At 44.0% G+C, this 24576-nt stretch overlaps 1 long non-coding RNA gene across 2 annotated transcripts in view; it reads right to left on the bottom strand.

The window, feature by feature from the left end:
• The window catches only part of LOC108176570 (uncharacterized), a 101135-nt gene extending 76850 nt beyond the window's left edge, over positions 1 to 24285 (bottom strand). For both annotated transcript variants that reach the window (XR_016236283.1, XR_016236280.1), the window contains exon 1: positions 24109 to 24285. This is a non-coding gene — a long non-coding RNA (uncharacterized LOC108176570). The remainder of the gene's footprint in view (positions 1 to 24108) is intronic.
• Positions 24286 to 24576: the final 291 nt, after the last annotated feature.

Below are 24576 nucleotides of genomic sequence, written 5' to 3' on the forward strand. Positions count from 1 at the left end.
CCTTCTTCAGCTGCTAGGATCTGTTTCTCAAGACCTTGGTTCCTGGCAAGTGTCTATCTCTAGGAAGCATGGAAACGTGATGGTGATAGGAAATCGATGAGCCTTGGCTGCCAACTGTTTCCACTCCAGGGCTCATCTTGAGCATGTTATCACATGGTTTTCCTTGGGGTAGATGGAGAAGACCAAAGCAAGAGAAGATAGGAGAAGCAACCATCTATCTAGGACATGGTGCAATCCCAGAACACACAGATTTCCCAAAGCTGTGGCCACGGCCATCCACAGCCAGCAGCTGCCTGTTCCGACAACAGCAGGGCCAGTTCAGAAGGTCTCTTTCCAGGTTCCAGCTTAAAGGGGATGGAGATCTGGGGCACAGAGTGCTTTCTCGTCTGGGGGGAAAATGTGGAATTTAAATTTCATATACACTTCATCAGGGGGAAATATTTGCCATATACTAGGAAAACAGGATCAAATCCCTCTTGTGCTCTAGAATCACTAGTTAGCCTCCCAACAGAGGAAGGGGACTGAAGGAAGGGCGAAGAACTTGGTGTTCATTCCTTTGGCATTGGGCTGCCACGTTATATAGCACTGGGGAGAGCAGAGGACTGTCTCTGGTTTCAGGTCAGCCCCTGTGCTAACCTTGGTCCTCAGAGTTCACTGGGCTTCACTACTCCAAGCCGTAAGATAAAGATCCGCTGATCTTTGGAGAGCTAAAGAACTCACTGGGAGAATCTTACGGCAGGTTTCTGGGAGCGGGTGCCTACACCTGTGTTCTGAGCACAGCTCCCAGGCGGCAGTGGTACAGGTAACCTCAGATCACTCTTTGATCTTCAGCAGCGTCTCCAAGGTCCCTCAACTCGGAAATTCCATGACTTAGGGGTCCTAGAGGCAGCAGAGTAGCGGGATTCTGCTTCAAGGTTGAGGTACTCACTTGGCCACAAAGGTATCTGTAGAAATGCGACCTGAAGTTAATGGTCTCCTGGGGATTGTTTATGTTTTAAAGCCATTGCCATTCAAATTGTTTCCTTCCAGGTGACTTTATGGTTGCCAGTGAAAGATGGGCAGCAAATCACTTTGCAAGTTGGTGAGTGTGAACCTGACACCTGACGTGGGAGTGAGATCAGAGGGAGACTCAGGCGAGGGAGTGAGCTACATTGCAGGATGGGACGGAGACCTACTTAGTCCAATTTCTGAATGAGGATCTACTCAAAAGACTCAGTGTGTGAGTCAACAAAAGCGGTATAAAGCCACAGGACTCGGAGACTGTTCATTCACCTTTAAAATCCTTGTTATGAGGGGCATGTAAGGACAGGGTCTCACGGCCTATACCAACTATCCACTAGTCTGTAGGCTCCATGAGAAGAACAGAGATTATGTATTTTTCATTTCATATTCTCAAGACCTACCACAATATATAGCACATAATAGATGCTCAATAATATTTTACAGAATGGAAGAACTATATTATTAATTAAATTAAATGCTATACAGGATAATAAAAAATAAAACATAGATTTGTGCTTTAAGCTGTCCCATAGGTAGCAATTTCAGAGAACATCAACAAATTATATCCAGCTAGCAAAGCAGACTATAAAGATGACACATGGTGATGACGCTGTGGTACATGACTGCACCATGGTTGAGATTTGAGATTTCAGAAAACAGGTGATGAAGGTTAACACTTTGATTTAAAAACAAATAACCTCGGGGGCCAGCGCTGTGGCTTAGTGGGTTAAGCATTCACTTGTGGTGCTGGCATCCCATGTGGGCACTGGTTCGAGTCTTGGCTGCTCCACCTGCTCCCTGCTGATGGCCTGAGAAAGCACTAGAAGATGGCCAAGGTACTTGGGTCTCTGCACCTGTGTGGGAGACCCAGAAAAAGCTCCTGGCTCCTGGCTTCAGCTTGGTCCAGTTCCGGCCATTGCAGCCATATGGGGAGTGGAAGACCTCTCTCTCCCCACCCTCTCTCTCTAACTCTGCCTCTCAAGTAAATATATAAATCTTTAAAAAAATAGATAAACTCAGATTCTACCTTCATTCCCTCCAAAGTAAAAAAAGGCAAAATTCCTTCTAAGTACTCACAATCCAATAGAGAAACCTTGATCTCAAAAATAAACCAGAAGCTCACATTCTGGAAAACAGCTATTTCCTCCCCATCTCCATTCCAGCTGCCCACACCCCACCCCCATCAACTAGAACTGCCCAAGCCCACTCTCAAATCAAGGCTACTTCTATAGTCAGAGGGCAGATTCCAACTCAAAGCACCAGAGAAATAAATAAAATGTTCCAGATGATTAAACACTGAGCACAGGATACCATTTCCTCTGACCAGTGCTGAAAATCTGAATTGGAGGCAGCCAGGCAAAGCCAGAAGAAGCAGCGTCACCATCTCCTCTCCAATTCGTAAAACTGCACGAGGCCCTGGGAGGCAGGAATCCCTGTCCATGTCGCTGGATGCCGGGTGACCCTCGAGAGCTCTGTTTCCCGGGGAAAAGGAGGGTCACGTAAGGGGACTTCAGCAAGAATGTGATTGCAGTGTGTGTCCAGGCATTGGCCGAGGGTGGGCTGTGTTAGCCGTCGGAGTGCCCTCAACACATGGCTGCGGCTCAGCCTGCGTTCTGTGCCATGCGTGCCTTCCTTCCCCCAATCAGTTTGGAAGTAGAAAAGTCGAAATGCACGGCACGGTGAGAGTTGTTTGAGCTTTTTTAAGTGACTTCCCAGCCCCCAGGGAAAGCTGGAGAAGGTGTTTCCTTTATGATTATTCGTGTGCATTTGGCTGTTGTTTCATCTCTTGTCTCTTCCCTTGAGGAACAGTGGTTTTTTTCTTCATACTATTTGTTGAACTCTTTTACTTAGTGTAGGGTTACCTTTATGATCATTAAGTAAACTGAAAATAGATCTTTGTAAAAATTAAGAGTGAGAATGTCAGAGGGAGGAGGAGGAAGGGTTGGAGTGGAGGCAGGAGGGAGGTTGGAGGCGGGGGGGAGTATCATCATGTTCCTAAGTCTGTATATATGAAATACATGAAACATGTGTGACTTAAATAAAATTTTAAGAAAAGGAAAATGAAAAAAAAAAAAGAAATGAAATAAAGCTATATGGAGAAACTCGGGAATCCACTTCTGGAGCAATTCGGTTTTCCTAATCCTGTCCTGATTAGAGGTCTGGCTAGCGATTCTGAACAGAGGTGGTACAGCTCCTTGTAGGGGTGCTCTGGAAATCAGGGGGGGGGGGTTGATTACATGGTAACTGGGGAGCACACTGCATCTGAGGAGGCTGGGAGTGCTAGATCTCGCCAATTTAGACAATTCAGCCTAAGAAAAACATCCCAAGATTTGCGTGACTTCCTGTCATTTCAAAAGAGAGCCTTGTAACTAACAAATCTATTTATAATTGCCTTAGCACACAAATTTTGGTTTCACAGAAACTTAAAAGATTTTGGGGTAAAGTTTTGCTATAAAGCAATTTTCTAGCAAACTGCATCATCTACTATGCAAACTGAGGGAAGTTTTCTTTTTTTACTATCTCCAGAACATTGCCAAGAGCTGCTGTTCTCCATTCTAGAAAAACCCCAGCCTTCAGCAACTGCTCACGATAGTCAAGTTACCAAAGCAATTTTCCTGTCACATCTGTCACGATGCCAGGTACAAGGGCAAGCAGCCAACTATTTCCTTATGTCTGAAAGTGAAGGCAGACTTGAGGATTTTACATACTACAATACCTAGTGTTTTGTAATAAATTGTTAATCTTTTATATTACAGGTAAGCTATTTTAAGTTGTTTGCTGCTAATATGCATGTACAAAAGTTATGTCACCTAATCATTCATTTCAGTATAGAAAGAGAAATAGTTATTAAAAATAGGCAGTTGCTAGCCCATTGTATTCTCACTCCTTTTCTCAACCTGCCTAAGGTGAGATAGGAAAGGCAAAGCAAGCATCTGCGTAGCCACCATCCAAGTCAGGACACAGAACATTGCCAGACCCTTCTCACATACGAACTCCTGTCCCCTAAAGGCTACTACTATATGAACACCAGGGTTCAGGTGCTTGTCTCTTTTCAACAGCGTACAAATGAGACTACAGTGTGTAGTAGGATAATGGCTGGTTTTTTATACTGAACATTTACAATAATGGGATTAAACTACATTGTTGTGGAGCTAGGTCTCATCTCTTTGTTGTTGTAGAATGTTCCATTATATGACTGTGCTGTAATTTGCTTTTCCAGTCTACTTACAATGGACTTCGTGTCGTCTCCAGGTTTTGGTGACACAAACAATGCTGTGAACACTCCTTGACGTTCCTCGAGGTGTGTATGTGCACGCACCTCTGCAGTGCATATTTGGAGTTACCAGATGAAGAAAAGCACTCCAGTTAAATCTGAATTTTGGATTAACAATGAATAGCACTTTACAATATATATGCCCAAACTACTGATGGACCCTATTTATTATTAGACCAAAGATTTATTAGTTCTTTGTATTAGGTATAAACTTAGCTGGTGTCCTGTTTCATATATGCGAAATGCTAAGTATAAACCCAGGAGTAGTAATTGGTATATCATAAAATATGTGTATTTTCTTTTTTTTGTTTTGTTTTGTTTTTTGACAGGCCATTAGTGAGGGAGAGAGACAGAGATAAAGAAAGGTCTTCCTTCCATTGGTTCACCCCACAGATGGCCGTTACGGCCAGGGCACTGCGCTGATCCGAAGCCAGGAGCCAGGTGCTTCCTCCTGGTCTCCCATGCAGGTGCAGGGCCCAAGCACTTGGGCCATCCTCCACTGCCTTCCCGGGCCACAGCAGAGAGCTGGACTGGAAGAGGAGCAACCGGGACAGAACCAGCACCCCAACCAGGACTAGAACCTGGGGTGCTGGCGCCGTAGGCAGAGGATTAGCCTAGTGAGCCGCAGCACCGGCCAGAATATGTGTATTTTCAAAGTTTCCAGATAATGCTAAACTGCTTTACTAAAAGCCTAAGCTAAATTACATGCTTCCATAGTATATGAAATATTTTTGCCCAAAGTTACATATCCACACATGTGGGTCTCCTGAACTGTCTTCTATTCTGTTGGACAACTGGTCTTTTCTAGTGCCCATAATACACTTTAATAATTACATCACCATCATCATTGTTTATTTCTGCTGAAGCAAGCCCTTCCTTCCATGTTCATTAAAAAAATCTCCACTATTCTTGATCCTGTAAATTTCCATACAAATTTTGAAATCAGCTTGTCAATTTTGAACAAAAAACTACTGGTGTTTTAATTTGCTACTGCATTGAATCTAGAGATCAATTTAAAGGATATTTCCATCTTTATAACATTTAGTCGTCTGATCTGTAAACATGAGTAATTGTTCATTTAGCCCTCTTTAAAAATAATTTTATTCTGGCCGGCACCGTGGCTCACTTGGCTAATCTGCCTGTGGCACTGGCACCCGGGTTCTAGTCCTGGTTGGGGCGCCGGATTCTGTCCTGGTTGCTCCTCTTCCAGTCCAGCTCTCTGCTGTGTCCCTGCACCTGCATGGAAGACCAGGAGGAAGCACCTGGCTCCTGGCTTCGAATTGGCGCAGCACACCGGCTGTAGCAGCCATTAGGGGAGTGAACCAACAGAAGGAAGACCTTTCTCTCTGTCTCTCTCTCTCACTGTCTATAACTCTACCTGTCAAATAAAAAAAAAATTTATTCTTTACTACATATGTCATGGAATTCTAAAGTCCTGCTTTGCTATTTCCAACATGATAGCCAGCTGTGGGAATGATTCCGTTGTCTACTTCCCCTTTGAATCATGTTTTACATTTTCATGTTTCTTTGTGTCTCAACACTTTATATGTTAAAAAAAAAGAGTAGAAATGGAAGTAAATATGAAGTCCTTAAAAAGGCACTGTCTTTTCTTCCAACAGGCTACTGGTATCAGGGACTGAGGACTCCACCTGAAAAATGGCTCTGGTTGTTGCTACTCTCTTGAGCTCTGGCTCGCTGCTGTTTCCAGTTCTCGGAGAGAGGGATCAGGACTTCACATTTGCCAAGGCTTTGAGTCTGGCTTGTGGCAACTTCAGAAGCTGTCTTTATACTTTACAGGTGCACCACCACCATTTTTCTGACCTCTGATAGATCCTACCATGCTTCAGAGCCTGCCTGCCTGCCTGGTGTCGTGGGCCCCAGGGAGTTCTCTGACCTCCATACTCCAAGCTCAGGCTTTCTGCCTACCTCTGTCCCGCTCCCAGCCTACTGAGAAAAGCTGTCATGGAGTCAGTGAGGGCCTCATGCACCTCCACAGGACTGTTCTCAGCTCCCTAACCCTCCGTCAGACTCTAGAAGGCAGCTGTAGCACACTTGCTGACGTGTTTTCAAATCTTTTATCGCCTGTGTGCTACTGCTATATAGAAACACAACTAGAGGCTGAGCGTCCCTTTTCTAAAAGGCTTGGGATGAGAAAGGTTTCAGATTTCTTAGGGGGTGGATTTTGGAATATTTGCCCATACATGATGAAGTTTCTTGGGGATGGTGCCTGGGACTAAACACAAAGTTCATGTTTTATATTCATCTTATACAGACAGTCTGAAGCAATGTTGTACAGTATTTTTAGTGTACCTGCACTGTGGCTGTGACCTGTCACAGGAAGTCAGCTGTGGGATTTTTCAGCAGTGCCATCGCATCAGTGTGCAACAAGCTTCAGATTTTTGAACATTTTGCATTAGGGATGCTCAATCTATATTATGCATTTTCTTTCCCCACCAAAAAAATTTATTTATTTATTTATTTGAAGAGCTGGGCCTGGAAGAGGAGAGAAAGAGATCTTCAGTCCGCTGGCTCACTTCCCCAAATGGCCGCCACATGTGGGCCAGGCTGAAGCCAAGAGCAAGGACTCCATCTGGGTCTCCCATGCTGCTAGCAGCTTAATCGGCTGTACCACAACATTGGGCCCCTGTATTATATATTTTGAATTTGTGCCCAGTACATTGCTAAATGTTATTCATTTGAATGGCTTTTAAATAATGGCCTTTAAGTCACTCTCTTGAGGATAGCAAAAATGCAGGTCTTCAGGGCCTTGATCACGTGACCTCAGAGTGCCCTACTGGTTGAGTGTGATCTGCTAAGTCAGACAGCTTGAGTTCAGATCCAAGCACTGTCACTTGCTGGCTCTATAATGGTGGGCAAGTGTCCCCATTTTTTCACCTCTAAAATGAAGGTGCTAACAGTAACTGCCTCCTACATTTGCTGTGCAGAGTAAACGAGTCTACACAAACACAGCCGTCAGGACAGGGTTCGTAGAAACTTCTGTATACGTGGCAGCTCTCCCTGCTCGGTTTCCCTCCCCAGCATCTTCATGGACCACTTGTACATTGCTCCCTGTGCTCCAACCTGAGCCAAAGGTCTCCTGACTTCCTGGAACATGTCTACCTTTGTTCACTTGGCTGTCTCCTTTTTGTACTCTTCACTAAGTCATCTCTGACTCTCAGAGGGAGGACTTCCCCAGGACCCTATTAGTCCATACACTGCTTGGTGCATATCCAATGCGTCTTTTACTTGAGACATTTTAAATTCACCTGCAAGAAAATAAGTGTAGTGGGATGGCACTGTTGTGTAGTAGGCTAAGCTTTTGCCTGCAACACTGACATCCCATAAGGGCGCCCATTCATGTGCCAGCTGCTCCTCTTCCAATCCAGCTCTCTGCTAATAGCCTGAGAAAGCAGTGGAAGATGCCCCAAGTACTTGGGCCCCTGCAACCACATAGGAGACCAAGAAGAAACTCCTGGCTCCTGACTTCAGATCAGCTCAGCCCTGGCTGATGCGGCCATTTGGGGAGTAAACCAGTGGATGGAAGACTTTCTCTCTGTTTCTCCCTCTCTCTGTAACTCTACCTCTCAAATAAATAAATAAAATCTTAAAAAAAAATGAAGATGTAAAATGAAAATAAAGTGTAGTGAGCACATGTATTCAGTTTCCACTTCATAAAGAGTGCCCCTAGGGTTGTATGGCATCTTGTATGTGCTAGTCTTGCCTTCTGTCGCCAATCTCTGGAGCAGCGAAGTTGCACCAGACCTATACTTGCACAGAACCCTGTGATGCTTTCCACATTGTAACTATAAATTACAATTCCCCCTTGGACTCTAAATCCCAAGAGGGAAGAGGACAGTGTCTTTGTTGTTCATTGTTCATAATGTAGTCAATCAAATCAATAAATATTTTTGAATAAGTGAGTACACAAATGAATTTCAAATTCTCACAGGGAAAATTCAGAGGAGGCAGCCTGGGAGTTCCAGTGCCAAAAGGCAGTTGTAATGCTCCACCCAGTGGGATGCAGTCCTTTCCTAAGGAGACGCAATCAAGGTCAAAAGCGACTGAGGGTTGTTTTAGCAGAGGCCAGCAATCCAAGAAGTTCCTTTCTTCTCTCAGTGCATTTCCCCCTTGTTTTCCTGCTCCTCTGGTGTAGGCAAGAGTGGAAAAGCGAGAAGATTTCATCAAGAGCATGCCTCGTGCTTGCACAAATGCTCCTGTGTGCAGCTCATCCTGTCAGTGACTACCCACGGAAGATGAGGGTGGAAAACCCAATCAAAAGCAATGGTTGCGGCCAGCGCCGCGGCTCAATAGGCTAATCCTCCGCCTAGCGGCGCCAGCACACTGGGTTCTAGTCCCGGTCGGGGCGCTGGATTCTTTCCCAGTTGCCCCTCTTCCAGGCCAGCTCTCTGCTGTGGCCCGGGAAGGCAGTGGAGGATGGCCCAAGTGCTTGGGCCCTGCACCCCATGGGAGACCAGGAGAAGCACCTGGCTCCTGCCTTCGGATCACTGCGGTGCGCCAGCAGCAGCACACCAGCCGTGGCGGCCATTGGAGGGTGAACCAACGGCAAAAGGAAGACCTTTCTGTCTGTCTCTCTCTCTCACTATCCACTCTGCCTGTCAAAAAAAAAAAAAAAAAAAAAAAAAGCAATGGTTGCTTTACGTGGCATAGGAAAATCACTGCACCATACCACCTGTATAGTGATACATCCTCCTTTTCCCACTTTGATCAGTGTCATGAATCCCACATTATGTTACTAACATCCTTGTTTTCAAGCACAAATACTATGTTTGCGTATGCATATGTTATCTACAGATGAAGTAGTTATGGCAAAATGCCAAAAATTATTATCTCTTAAAATATAAGTTTCTAAATGTCAGTCATTCTAATTTCTGAAGGAGTCACAGTATACAATGCCTGCAGCCCCAGCTGAGAGAACGTATTCTGCTTTTGCTAAAAGAGGAGATAGACGTCTTACTTTTCAGATGACTCAATGATGCTATTAATCTGCCCAGCCAGTCAAAAATGTGAATTTATCTGAAACTAAAGCAGACAACTAAGAAATTAAAATTGTCATCAGCCTTGATTAGTTGGCGTTAAAAAGTCAGAACATCATCACTATGGTTTTCCATGATTAGCAATAACAACTTCACCTGCAGGAAGTCTGTATCGTATTCCAGGCAATGGGCCAGACGGTTGTAGGTTTTGGTTCTCTTACTGTCACAGTGTCTCTTACTGTCACAGGTGAATAACATTCTCCCCATATTGCAGATGACAAAGGCCAAACAAGGCGAGGGTTCATTCTCCTCAGGTGACCCAACTGCAGACGGTGGTGCGGAGAGTCCATCAGGGGATGCAGATCTTCCGTTTCTTGAAGGCGGAGGGAATGACTCAACCAAGCCAAGCGCTCTGAATTATGTGTGATCATGCTGCATGCCTGGGCCAGCACTGCAGTTGTCACAACCAGCACAGCACCTGCTAATTGGTCAATTTGCTGACTTTAAAGGATTATGACTGCTAATGTGTATCCTGCCCGTGGCTGGCCATGTAGTTGGCACAAATGAATAGGAAAGGGAGCACAAAGGATTGGACCACGCATGCGTTTTCCAACAATGGTGTTTGTTGGTAAGAGAGACAGAGAGAGAGTGGGAGACAGAAAGAGAGAGGGAGCGAGAGAGAGATGAAATAGGATTGTCAGTTGCTCAAGGTGGCTAGCAGCCACCGAGGTCCTGGAGGCCTCCACTGTTCTCCCAGGTAAGGGGTTATGAAGCCAATCACCTGCCAGCCCTCTTAGTGGGCACCTGTACCTTGGGCTTTCTCATTTCATAAATGGAGCAGCAGCTAGTTCTGACACTTTCACAAAGGTTTCACTGTAAGCCAGGCTCCTCACACATAAGCACTGGACAAACACTCCTGTTGCTATGTAACAATAGATTTATCTTACATCATAAATGCTCTGGCCACCAAACCACCTTTTCCCTCGGGTGTACCCTGGGCACCTCCTTTCCTGTTAAGGTCACCAGCCGCTCTTGAAGTCAGAAAGCACTAGTAAATGAGCTCTGCTCAACAGATAGCAACCAAAGTAAAATGTGCTGCTGTGGGGATGATGCTTCCTATAACAGCAACCTCCTTGAACTCTGGGGTTACAGATACCCTAACATGACTAATCCTATGCCACTTTACAGAATAAGATGAAGGTAAGTGGCTTGCTCAAGCTTGTGTGACTAGTGAGTTACAGACCTGGGACTCAAACCCAAGCCTGACTGACTCAAAGGTTTACTTTCCCACTTTCAAACCACCGTGCTTTGTTGTCTTAGAGAGTAGAACCACTGCTTCCCCCACCCAGCACCATCACAAGTGCTGCAGCCTTCTGCCGCACACAAACAGCAGGGAAGGTGGCCTCTGTTACACAATGGAATTCTTTCTTTACCTAAAAGGGCATTTCAGCCTGTTCCCACATTTGTACTGAATTAAGTTTTTAGACCAAGTTAGACTGGAACCTAGTCTAATTCCAAATACTGTGAGAGAATGATTTTTCCATATAAAAAAGGATTTGGGGTTTTTAAAATAAAAATTGTATGTGCTGTCATAAAATGCAGCTGCAGTTTATTTGCATAATATCAGGTTTCTCAAAGTTTGGTATAATAATTTGATACTGCTGTCATGATCAGAGTTTGGAATTCCGCCAGGTGTGTTTCTGTAATGCTGTTGCCGTCTCGGATTTTAACCTCTCTTTTGGAAACTCCATATATTTTCCTTTGGTGTCCATGTAAAAATCCTATGGAAAAATGTAATCCTCACCCAGATCCAGAAAAAAGAGATCTGCTCTGAGACATGGAGAAACAATACAGATACTCATCTTCTGGGAAGAGTTGAGATGTTTGCCTGGAGGAGGGAGCTGGTTGATGCCTCCTTCATCGTTTTGTCCAGTCTTGAGAGGCTACACTTCAGTGGCATAAGACCCATTTCCCCTCTTCTGTCACCAGCAATTTACTTCATGAGCTTTAAATCAACGCATTTCAGAACTGATCTTATAGATAAGAGTTCTGAAAACTTTGACTGTCAAGAGCCAGATAGTACTGGGGGGCTGGCGCTGTGGAGTAGTAGGTTAATCCTCTGCCTGTGGCACCAGCATACCATATGGGTGCCAGTTCCTGTCCCGGCTGCTCCTCTTCTGATCCAGCTCTCTACTATGGCCTGGGAAATCAGTAGAAGGTGGCCAAAGTGCTTGGGTTGCTGCACCCACGTGGGAAACCTGGAAGAAGCTCCTGGCTCCTGGTTTTGGATTAGCCCAGCTCTGACCATTGCGAGCATTTGGGGAGTGAAACAGCAGATGGAAGACCTTTCTCTCTCTCTCTTTCTCTCACTGTCTGTAACTCTACCTCTCAAATAAATAAATAAAATCTTTAAAAATAAATAAATAAATAAGAGCTAGATAGTAAATATTTTTCACTCTGTATGACATAGATTTGTGTTGCAGTGATTCAACTCTGCTGTTTTAGCACAGAAATATCATAGTAATTCATAAATGAGTGTGCATGACTGCGTTCCAACAAAATTTTTATTTTTAAAAATAGGTGGAGAGTTAGATTTGGCCTATAAGACATCATTTCTGATCCCCCTGCTATAGATGGCCATCTTATTCATAAATAAGAAAATAATTTACTCATCATTTTGTTTATCTGCTTATTCATGTGAGGAATACTTTTTAAGGGTTATTTTGTGTGTTAGGCACTGGTCAAGACGCTGTAGACAGAGCAGTAAACTATGTGAAGACCTGGTAAGGTCCAAGTCTCTGAAACTTACTTTCTTGACAAAAACACAATTGATAAACAAATAATTGCATAATGATAGGTGTTTTGAGAACACTAAATGGAACGGATGAAGGAGAATGATGGGTATGCAAGGAAATGTGTGTAACATTTAAGATTCACATCCAAGGAGATGATAACATAGAGGCCATGCATCTGGGGGCTGGCGCCTTGTACTACAGTTTCTTCAACCCTCATTATAACTCTGCAAGGTACGCTACTGAACGTTTGCTATATAAAAGGAACTTGAAACTCAGAAACTGAAAAGGATAACTTCCCTTGAATTCACAGCAATTAATGACAGAATTCATCCAAAACCACTTGTCTAACAGGGCCAAAGATGTTCTGTTTCTCCCAGGAGCTATAGTATTGGCAGTCCCATTGCATGCTCCTTCTAGCCGACAATGAATTGCAGGAAATCAGGATTGGAAAGAAACTGGGAAGCAGCTTCATTCATGTGCTTTTGCATTCCAGCATCATTGAGCCCCCTAACAAGTGTTTTCTGAGAATGTGCTATGTGCCAGGTACAGGTGGACTGATGAGAGCGCCAAGTAAGCTCCCTGACCAGTGATATGCCGCTAAAGTCAACAACAGGCTCTGCAAGGTGGAGGGAACTTTGATTTGTATCCTTTACCAAGGTATAAATACTTCCACCCTGGCAGTTTCCAGGCCACCAGCTTGTTGTGAACCGGATTGCAAAACTTCTCAAAATCTAACATTGTGTTGTCAGAAGCAGCCATGACCTAGCTCCAGCATTCTCCTATGCCACTGACCCCTAGTGCTTAAAAACTGCTGCAGATAGACAAATAAACAAATTATCTTAATATGGGAGGAGAAGAGCTATTATAGTAGATGGAGGCAGGATATTCAGGTGCTGATCGGAGTGGGACTCAGACACAAAACAGAAGCAAAGAAAGAAAAGCAATGGCAGTGGTATACTCATATACTTGACACCAAAGACATAGTTATTTGGAGACATTTGTTTTGACTTCTTGTAGAAATATTTGTCATCTCAATGGTCCTTGGCCCAAATTATTTCTATTGTTTCTTTATCTCTCCGCTTTGCAAAGAGTTTCATCCTTGCTGTTAACTGTTTCTGTGACCATGAGCAAGTGACTCAGTTCTCTGTGTACAGCTGTCACCAGGACCTAAGGAATGGCAAAGTTGGCACTTTCCTACTGCATTAATCTGAAGACTGTGTGTGTGTGTGTGTGTCCCACTCAGTCATGGTTTTCGGAAAGCAAACATAAAGGAAGGACGAGATGGAATTCTGTCCAGTCTATCACAGGTCACTCCCATTTGCAAACTCTAGAACCATAAGCGGAAAGCCCACTTTAGAATTAAAATGTACCTGAGTCCAAGTAAGTAAAAAAAAAAAATATTTAAAAGATAATCAGCATGTTGGCTGGCGCCGTGGCTCACTTGGCTAATCCTCCGCCTGTGGCGCTGGCATCCCAGGTTCTAGTCCCGGTTGGGGTGCCGGGTACTAATCCCAGTTGCTTCTCTTCCAGACCAGCTCTCTGCTATGGCCCGGGAAGGCAGTGGAGGATGGCCCAAGTGCTTGGGCCCTGCACCCGCATGGGAGACCAGGAGGAAGTACCTGGCTCCTGGCTTCGGATCGGCGCAGCGCCTGCCACAGCGGCCATTAGGGGAGTGAACCAACAGAAGGAAGACCTTTCTCTCTCTCTCTCTCACTGTCTCTAACTCTCTCTCTGTCTCTCTCTCTCTCACTGTCTAACTCTGCCTGGCAAAAAAAAAAAGATAATCAGCATTTTAAAGTCAAGATGGGACAGGAGCTCCAATGCCACACGGATGACCTTTGGAGAATGTCGTTGGCTCTGTAGTATCTTGCAGGTTAGGGCGTATTCTGGGACTCTTGTGACTTGAGAGCCTCTCCAGTGAGAACCACAGGCATCTGCTCAATTCCAACACTCACCATCTCTGTAAATGAGAAAGCGACGGAGACCTGTTCACAGCTCCACCAGAAACAGTGTCTAGGGAACGACTGTTGCCGGAACACTGTCATCCGCACACATCCCCAGAACTCTGTCTTGTAGGTCCTGCCAGTAACCAGGACCCATCAGCATTCTGTGGTCGCATCTCCGGCTCCCCTGACTCTGATGGAGAGGTCTTCAGCTGATTGCTCTGAGGGGCTCCCTCAACAATCATCTGAATTCTGTCTACCTCCAGCTCAAAGCTCAGCAACTCCAGCTTTGGCCTCACTTCACTCGGAATTGAGGCTTACGTCCCCGTCCCTGGAGCTGTGATCAATAAACAGACGACAGCTGCAACCTGAAAATGGCCATGTCAGCTCCACTTCCACAGTCGCTCCAAACATATGTTGAGGGTTCATTTGTAATTTACTCCTCTGACGTTAGTTCAAACACAGCACCTAGAGGCCTTCAGATGGTGAATTGTGACACAGGCAGTGTCTATCTCTACACAAAGTCCAACTCGGATAGCTCTAGACACTCAGATTCTGCACTCATGCTATCTACACTGCTGTGGCTAACCAGATAATGACCAAGCTCATATTTCACTGCATTCTTTGGAAACCGCAACCTCACTGCATACCTACAAAGCCACCCAGCGTCCAGGTCCAGGGGACTCCTTGAAATTTTCTGACAGAATAGCAGTAGAGGTTTGGAGCACTGGTGCTCACAAAATTTTAGATTTCAGAATATCTTAGTTTTTGGATTTTCAGATTAGACATGCTCAATGTGGCTAAATCTATACAAAAGCTCCAAAATCTGAAAAGAAAAAAAAAAAAAACACCTGAGATCCCCAAGCATTTTAGATAAGTGATTTCTAACCTGCAACTGAACATTCCACTTAGTTGACCCCTAGGCAATGGCAGCCACAAGCTTTGTGAGAGGCACAAGGGGGAGAAAGCAGAAAACTCATGCCTTGTGCAGAAGACAGTCTGCAGCTTTCCAAAAGAAGCATGCAATATGGATTTTCATGTAATTTCCCCCAAAGGTTTAAAGATCAACAACTAATTCAATTTTTGTTTAACCCTGAAGGCCAACAATATCTGTAGGTTTGAACCTGGCATGGTGTATAAGGCAACAATTTTGTAACTTCCGGTATTAACAATCTTTGACGCTCTACCTCCTTGGTTCATCATGTGATCATTCCTCTGCACCTGCTCTGTAACTGGCAGCTTCCTCTAGATGTCAGACTAATACGGCCACCGGATCCTAAACTGCAAACCTCCCAACAATTAAGAAACAGGATTTAGAAATGATGTGGTTTCCCATTGCAACTCAGAAGAGCAGATGTGTCATGACAATAGAAAGAAACTTGGGGGAGGGGGGAAGGGCACACTCTGGTGGGGTGGGTGAAGCCGCCATATGCAGTGCAGGTATCCCATATGAACATTGGTTCGAGTCTTGGCTGCTCCAGTTCCAATCCAGCTCTCTGCTATGGCCTGGGAAAGCAGTAGAAGATGGCCAAATCCTTGGACCCTTGAACCCTCATGGGAGACTCAAAGGAAGCTCCTGGCTCCTGGCTTTGGATCGGCCCAGCTCTGCCATTGTGGTCATTTGGAGAGTGAACCAGAGGATAGAAGAACTCTCTCTCTCTGTCTGCCTCTGCCTCTCCTTAATTCTGCCTTTCAAATAAATAAATAAATCTTAAAAAAACTATATTGTACCTTAGACTAAGAAATTCATATATGATCTATTTCTATGTTTTTTTTAAAGAAACTTGGTACACTATGTTGACTCTCAAAGTGGAGATATCAGGAAAAAAAAAGCTTTATAGATAATGAGAAATTACAGGTACTGTTCTCAGGACAGATTTGTCTGTGTGGGATCATCCTGCCATCACTGACTTGGTCAACAAGCCTCAGACAGAATCAAGACCATACATCAGAGTGAGACAGGCTTATGGGGAAAATTAGGACAAAGCTGTCTTTCAACAAATGTGTATGCATTCCTGTCTGGAGAAAAATGAATCACTCTATTCTTCATTTGTCTGTTTAATTTTGTTTATTCCCCCTGTTTAAGAGTAACAGTGGAGGGGCTGGCACTGTGGCAAAGCAGGTAAAGCCGCTGCCTGCAGTGCCAACATCCCATATGGGTACCAGTTTGAGTCCTAGCTGATCCACTTCTGATCCAGCTCTTAGCTATGGCCTGGGAAAGTAGTGGAAGATGGCCCAAATCCTTCAGCCCCTGCACCCCCATGGGAGACTGGGAAGAAGCTCCTGGCTCCTGCCTTTGGATTGGCACAGACTTTTGCAGCCATCTGGGGAGTGAACCAGCAGATAGAAGACCCCCCCACACACATCTGTCTCTCTGTAACTCTGCCTTTCAAATAAAAAATAAATCTTTTAAAAAGAAAAAGAGTAATAATGGAAAGACAGCATGAGAACATTAAATTTTGATATTCTCTTAAAAAAAAAAAAGCATAACCTAAAATTTCAGTGACTTTGGAGCACCTTAAATATGTTCTCAAACTGAATACCCTACCACTGCCATGCATCCTTTAACTTATATTTATACATAAAATTATACTATATATTCAGGAAGGTACATATCATAAGTATACAGTTTCACCAACTGAAAGCATAAGTATAACTAGCGCTGTATCTTAGAATAGAACACTATTCAGCCGGCGCTGCGGCTCACTAGGCTAATCCTCCGCCTTGCGGCGCCGGTACACCGGGTTCCAGTCCCAGTCGGGGCACCGGATTCTGTCCCGGTTGCCCCTCTTCCAAGCCAGCTCTCCGCTGTGGCCAGGGAGTGCAGTGGAGGATGGCCCAAGTACTTGGGCCCTGCACCCCATGGGAGACCAGGAGAAGCACCTGGCTCCTGCTTTCGGATCAGCGCGGTGCGCCAGCTGCAGCGTGCCAGCCGCAGCGGCCATTGGAGGGTGAACCAATGGCAAAGGAAGACTTTTCTCTCTGTCTCTCTCTCTCTCTCTCACTGTCCACTCTGCCTGTCAAAAAATAAAAAATAAAAAAATAAAAAATAAAAAGAATAGAACACTATTCTATCAAACTCCCCAGAGGTCCCCTTCCAGGCAACACCTGCTCCCATAATCTTTAATACTAGTCAATTCACTTTCCTCTTATATCTTTTCTAAGAAAAGGAAAATTAATGAATCAATTGAATACTATCCAAGCATGAATTAATTACAATAAAACATACTGTGGACTGCTACAAAAACAATGCATGCACAGAGACTCTGTGTGCTAGGCACCTAGGTCTGTCATCTCAGACAATTCATCAGCAGAGTTGACGTTAACAACCTTGGCCAAGTTTTCCATTCACTTTGTCCAAACAAGCAAAGCAAAGGAAAAGCTTTGAATTCACAGCCTTTACGTTACCCAATCCAAGTATTTCGAGCCAAATGTTTCCCTAACTATGTGTGTATGAAATCTGGTTTTCTGCTCTGTCTGAACTGATACCATTATCATTTTTTCATGAACCGTATGTATAAAATATGGGACTGGCTTTAATGCATGTATTTGTTTTAGCAGGTCCCTGACTATCCATCAACAAGCCCTGGTGTGCTTTGACTTCTCAATCTGTTTCTCTTTCCCTACTTCAGCTGTGATCCTCCAGTTTAAATTTTTGGCTTCTCACGTCCTTTGTTTTGGAAGCAACCTGAATCTGGCATCATTATTTAGTTAGCTAGTGAGAAATCATCTAGGAAGGACATCTTGCTGTGTTTGGCACAGGGTGCCACAAAGAAAAAGCCATGGTTTTCTGGGGTTGTGCCCAAATGCAGGCCAGCATATTGGTGACAGCAGTCCTGTCCTGGTGGCCCCCTTCACAGCGTCAATAGCAGTCACTTCCCGAATGACTCAGTGGCTAAATGTCCACTTTGGCTGCCTACCGCAGTTCAGGGCTGCTCCTCCTCCACGCCATCCCGATGAGCAGGCAAACAGCCACCTTGGCTGCCCACCACACTGCCTGCTGCCTGCAGGGATCTCTGCTTAACTGTGCTTTAACTGACCATTTTATAAAACTCTCCCCCAAATCCTCCTTCACTGCCAACCTGAGGAACATCGCTCAAACACCATGGAGATGCCCTTTTCAGCTCTCCAGCACGACGTTTGTTATTGTGACTTTCAGGGCTTGAGGACAATGTGAGGAAATGGAAGTTTTCATAGGATGCTGGAGGCAGTGTCAATGCATACAGAACATTCTGGAAGGTAATGCATACCAAGTCTGTGGAAGGCAGGGTTTTGGCTTCTATGGCTTTCAATCCTCCCAGGACAAGAGGGATTTTGCAGAAAGAATTAATGCCGCTACTCAGCTGGGAGATTATCCTATTATAGGAAGGGTCCACACTCATCATGTGAGCCCTTAAGAAAGAAGAGGAAGGCAGAGAGATGGTTCAGTGTGCAAGGACTTAGTCCAGCTGCTGCTCCTGAACTAGGGGAGCTCCAAGTCTGGTCGCTAAGGGAGGCCGCACCTGATAGCCAGCAAGGAAATGGGAACTTTGTCCTGCAGCTGCACTGCCCTGGATTCTATCAGCCACACATTGGAACCTGGAAACAAACTCTCCCTGGGGTCTCCAGAAGGGAGCCCGGCCCACACCTTGACTTCGGTCTTGTGAGACTTGATGCAGAGAAAGCAGCCAAGACTGTTGGACTTGTGACCTACAGAATTGCAAAATAATAAGTGAATGTTGTTTTAAGCCATTAAATCGGCTGTGATCTGTTATGGCAGCCACAGAAAAGTAACATAAAGTCCCTCAAAAAAATGTCTAGACTCTTTGATCCAACAATTCCTGTTCTAGGACTTTGTAAATCAACCAAAGACTCTGTGTAAAATGTCTGCACAGTAACTAGATACTGAAAACAATCAAATTGCCTAATGTTAGAGAACTGGTTCAATAAATCACAATAGAGCCATATGATGAAACACTATGCAATCACTGTGATTCATTTTTGTTTTGAATGTTTAGTATCCCGAGGATGCTTGCAGTATAACGTTATAAAGTTATGAAGTATGGACCTGTCACGTGCGTGGCTTTTCCATCTCGGTGTGTGCATCCATGTAAGCATATGTAAAGCCGATGTGGATCTTGATTCCAGCTGGGACCTTGGAGGCCAAGATTAAAACCCCAAGTGCCAGGTGCTTCACTTTCCAAGGCCAGGTGCTACTCAGGCTTGGTAGAGGGGGCCGCTGGAAATCAGCCCATCCCCTCGTCAGGGTGTTAGAGAAGTGGACTTAGAAAACCGCAGCAAATAGGGGCTCCGGGCCTCCTCTCTCGATCATTTGCCGAGGGAAGGAGAGAGGCTTCTCATTCACTCTGTAATGAAGGAGAGGGCTTCCAGGAGGCCGTGCAGGGAGCCGGCTACTTCCCCTTGGCATTTGGGGGATGTGTGGCTTGGGCCACGGCACACTGTTCAGTAGCTCATTCATTCATTCACACAATACCTGCTGACCCAAATCACTTACACTGTGTGCTGTGCAGGGTCCCAAATGCTAGGCCTCTTGGGTTTATTACATTTTAAAGAAATGTGATGAATTAAAAACAAGAAAACCAAAGCACCTCTACACTGGGAATTCACTGTTTCCTTCCCCGAATCCATTCCTGTTCATTTCTCAGACATGTGACTCCTCCTTTAGCTCAGATGCAGAGGAATGGGCTTAAGTCAATCAACATCACTTACTCCCAAGACAAGAGATACTGATTTAGACATGAGCACCTGAACCTAACCCATGAGAGCAATGAAATTCTGGCCGAGGATCCTTAAATGGAAGCTGGAGCACTTGCAGTTGTTTTGCTCCTATGAGGAACTGGTAGTTGCCTCATCATGGTAGAGAAACCTGGTCACACTGCCTGAGCCTGGTGGCAGCCAGAATGAAAGCCAGCCCTATGCTTGCATCACACACATCTGTGAATCCTTTTGGGTGAGGACACTTGGAACTGGGCTATAACTTGCAACAGAAAATGCCCTCCTATTGACAACATCCTTTACCACTTCCTGATTTCAGATTAGAGCCTGAATTCACATTCTCAAAAAGAATTTGAAGCTCAAACATGAAAAGTGATTTCATAATCCAATAAATTTAAAGCTGTAACTGCATTCATAGCAGGCTAAAAATGAGTTTCTGTGTTAAAATATGCCCAAGCTAAATTTTAAATCCAAGCATCTTTGGGACAGGAAAGTGCCATGAGTGATGAGAATGCTCTCCACTCTCCTTGATGCTTTATGATTAACTCTCATTGCTTTTGAGTTATGGGCCCCATCTGAGAAGAGGGATATGGAGAGGAAGCGTTTGAAAGGTAATAGAGGAGAAAAATGCCAGCAATTATTCTGACACCTAAACATCTGTGAGACGCCTTTGATCCCACAAAGTAGCTTTGATCTCGGTTACCAATTTCCTTTCCTAAAAAATTCTCTTCAGAGTGCTGGCCCTCAACAGCACACTAGACCTGTCTTGTCGTATCCAGAACATGTGGATGAAGGACGACTTCTCTAAGGGGTCGGGGCTGCTTTGTGTTTCCCTGGAGGAAGTTCCCTGGATTTGGATGATGGCGCTCTATAGCTGTCGCTCACGTGCCCAGCAGCTCAGCTTCTCACCACGTCTGAGAATGAAAGGATGAGGACCCCCAGCTTCTGCAGGCTAAGCTTGGGGTTACATTACTTGATGCCACAGCATTCAGATTAACACAGAAAAGCACTCTGTCACCCATCCAGATGTTTTAAAGCATCCAGATGTTTGACATCTTGTAAGCAGAGCAGGGGGTGGCACAGGATATATACTATAAAAATGACCATAATCCTTGGTCATTAAGCATTTATTATCATCTACTTATGTGCCAGCCACATGGGATGAATTGGGTCATAAGTCAACATTCCTGATGGAATTTACTCAAATGGCACACACAATGCACAGAAAACTTCAAGAAAATGTGATGAGTACCATGTCAAATTAGGATGCTAGCAGAGCAAGGAAGAGGACATTCAACTAAAAGCACAGCTTCCGATAACCAATTTTGTGCTCTTGTGCAAATTGGCAAAGATGTTTCCTGCCCTGGGAAAACACAGTCTTACGTCAGAACAACTGGTGCAGTGAGCACAGGGCAGCAGGTTCGCTCGCACAGGGGCAAATCTACAGAACTGCACTGACTTATAAGACATATATACTTAATATTTCATAGGATGAGACGTGCAGGGATAGGCAGCACTGCTTGCATTCATCAGTTTTGTGGCATGAGAGTTTTAGCCAGGATTGGATGATTTCCTCTTTCCGCTTTGGCCACACTGGCAATTTGGTCTTATGTTTGGGTGTGCTCATCTTCTCATAGTGATGAAAAAGCTGCTGCTGCTCTAGGTATCACTTCTTCAACAGCTACAGCCAAACACAGAGACCATCTGTTTTGATTAACGTGGGAAAGCGTTCCACAAAGAACCTCCAGACCTCCTCTTACTAGTCAAGGGTTGTAACTGGGCTACCTGTTTATTTCTAAGCCAATTTTGTGAATACATTACCAAGTTGGCTTGGTACCCATCGGAATTCTCCCCTGGAGAAAAAGAGGTTAACAGACTACCCTTAGTGTAGAGCCACTCTGGACTTCAACCAAAGTGCTTTTTGTTAAGGGAAAGAAGGATAGAGTGGCTTGTGGGTAGACAATGAACACCACCTACCACAACATCCATGAGAGGAAAATCAAAGTGCTGCAGAGGCAGAAAAAAAGGCAATTGAGTCTTCTAACTCCACAGTAGCTATGGTTTTTAAATTGGCACTTAATACACATGGCATATTTCTCAGCAGAAGAAATAATAGGAAAATATTCCAAAATGAGAAATAGGAAAAAAATCACTTATTTGAAGGTTCCAATAATTTCTTCTTATACTCAGACAAATGGACAAGATGCTTAAATGGGTAACTAAAAAGACCATGTAGGAAAAACTTAGAGAACTTTCTTCTTAATATTTTCAAGTGAATATGTACATTTTATTGAAATATACACGTAAGCATAATTTTTTAAGTATAAAAACAATTAGAACTACCTTAGGTAAAAAGAGGAATACTGGTTATTATCCTGGCAAGTTCAAACCTAGGGCCTTAAACTGCATTGTGCCCCCAGTGGTGACAATGGTCTCTTTTCAGGCTTTCTCAATATAGCAAGGACAGTGGATCATTAACAACTCCAAATCCAAATCACTCAGGTTTCACAATGCCAGGTGAAAGTGAAAGGTGCTCTCGCTTTGCGCGCAGATTAACCTCAGGGAAGGACACTGGGCCTGCTGGGTCTGTTGCCCATCCATCAGTCTTAGTGGCCAGAGGGTGGTAATGTGCATTTGGGTCATTTGTTCTCCATTATGGCTACCATGGTGGGTATTATGCTTTCCTTTCCACAAGCCCCAAGCAAACAAACAAGTAAACAAGAACTCACTACTAAAATCCATTATAGTTGTTGGAGAACTTTGGAAAATGAAGGAAGAAGAAAATAAAACTATCTTATATAACATCATAAAGACATAATTACTATTATTTTCACAATATTATACTTAGGTGTCCTTTTTTCCAACATTATAATTAATACTATATTATAACGCTATGCCTTTTTTCTTAGTCCACTTTTGTTGCTCTAATTAAATAGCTGATGCTGGTAATTTATGAAGAATAGAAAGTTGCTTGTTTCATGGTTCTAGAAGCTGAAAGATCCAAGAGCGTGACACTAAATGCACCTGTTCAGGCTGAGCATTGGGAATTGGAAAGGGAAATGACCATGAATGGGAATGCAGTAGCATTTTCAAGTGATGAAAATTTCTAGAATTAGACTGAGTGCTGGTTTCACAAGTCTGTGAGTATGCTAAAACCCACAGAACTGAATATTTTAAATAGGCAAATTTATGGTATATGAATTATATCTCAATAAAACTTTAAAAACTAGAGCAGGTGTTTGGTCTAGTGGCTGAGGTGCCGGCTGAGATGCTTCTGTCTCATGGAAGGAGCTGGGCTCAGTTCCAAGCCTCTTGCCCATGTAGACCCTGGAAGGCAATGGCGACAGATCATGTACCTGGCTTCCTGCTACCCACATGGGAGACGTGGGCTGAGTTACTGGTTCTCAGCATTGTGCCTCTCTCCACTGAAGGCATTTGGAGAATGATTCAGCATATAGGATCTATGTCTGTCTGTTTCTCAAACAGAAAATAAATAAATAAAATTGGATGTGTGTAAGTGTGTCACTAGTAACAGCACCATTTGAAGATAATCATAGTATTTTTGTGTGCCACAATACAGACAACTCCTTAGGCATTCATACAAAACACATGTTTTAAAGGGGAAACTATAATCTATTACATAGGTATTAAACACAATTGATTTAACTGATCTCCCCTTAGAGGAGAAACTTTTTAAGTGTGTTCACTCTGTTTCTGTTGATTTGCAAGTTAGTATGAAAGTCTGACTCATACCTAAGACTTGATAAAACTCATTATAGGAAGGAAAAAAAAAAGAAAAACGAAAGCATGAATCCACTTATTTTTAAAACTACTGTTGTCATAACAATTTCATGTTTCCTTGTAACTGGTACTCTTTTTTTTCTCATGCTATATTTGGAGCATAAGTTACCATAGCGACAAGATGTAATTCATCATATAGAAAACGAACCTTCCAGGCACTGTCTAGCTGACCCTTTATATTGTATTATAAGCATACAAATGAAAGACAGTGCCACAGATCATTAGGTCCAGCCTTCCGCCTCAAGGATACATTGCCTTAGAACTTCAAAGAGGTCTGCTCTAGGCTTATTTTTTAGAAACATAAGTAACAAGTTTCGAGGAAACAGAATCCTACTATTTCATTTCAAAATTTGGTTTTAGATTTAAAACCAAAGTAAGAATGGCCCAACTTGTAGGCATTTTCTATGCAAAACAATCCTAAACAATTCAGCTGTTGATTTTCCCCTTAAAATGACCCCATAACGTTCCTTAACCCCACCCTAGCAAACACAGCTGAGCCTGCTGAGCCTGACTGCAATCCCAGCCCCTTCTGCTGCTACATGGCATGCTACGTGGCATTTCTAACAGAAGTTTACTTGACTCACCGTTCTGCAGGCTGGGGAATTCAGTATCAAGGTGCTGGCATCGAGTAAGGGGCTTCTTTTTGCATAGTCTGGTGGCAGAGGGCATCCCAGGAGGAGTGAGCATGCGAGAGACTGGGGGAGATGGTGGAATTCCTCTCCCTTTATAACTTAGCCACTCCTGAGATAATGGCTTTAATTACATTCAGGAGGGCAGCTCTAACCACCTCTTAAAGCTGTCAGCTCTCGGGAGGGTTGCAGAAGCCCCACACTTCAACAGTATTGGAGGGGACTTTAAGTCAAAACTTGCAAAAAAAAGAAATTTTTCATCAACTACGTTTGCTTCCCTCTATTATTAATATCAATAACATTTAACCTTTTGGTTAAAGCATGTCTTTGAGACTCTGATAAAACCCAGGACCTATTTCATTCCAGAAAAAAATGTGAATACTACCTGAAGTTGTACTCAAATATTAAGGGTTTCAAAGGCTC

Source organism: Oryctolagus cuniculus, chromosome 6 (genome assembly GCF_051225735.1).
Source record: "Oryctolagus cuniculus isolate XC-2025 breed Fujian yellow rabbit chromosome 6, ASM5122573v1, whole genome shotgun sequence".
Classification (NCBI taxonomy): Eukaryota; Metazoa; Chordata; class Mammalia; order Lagomorpha; family Leporidae; genus Oryctolagus; species Oryctolagus cuniculus.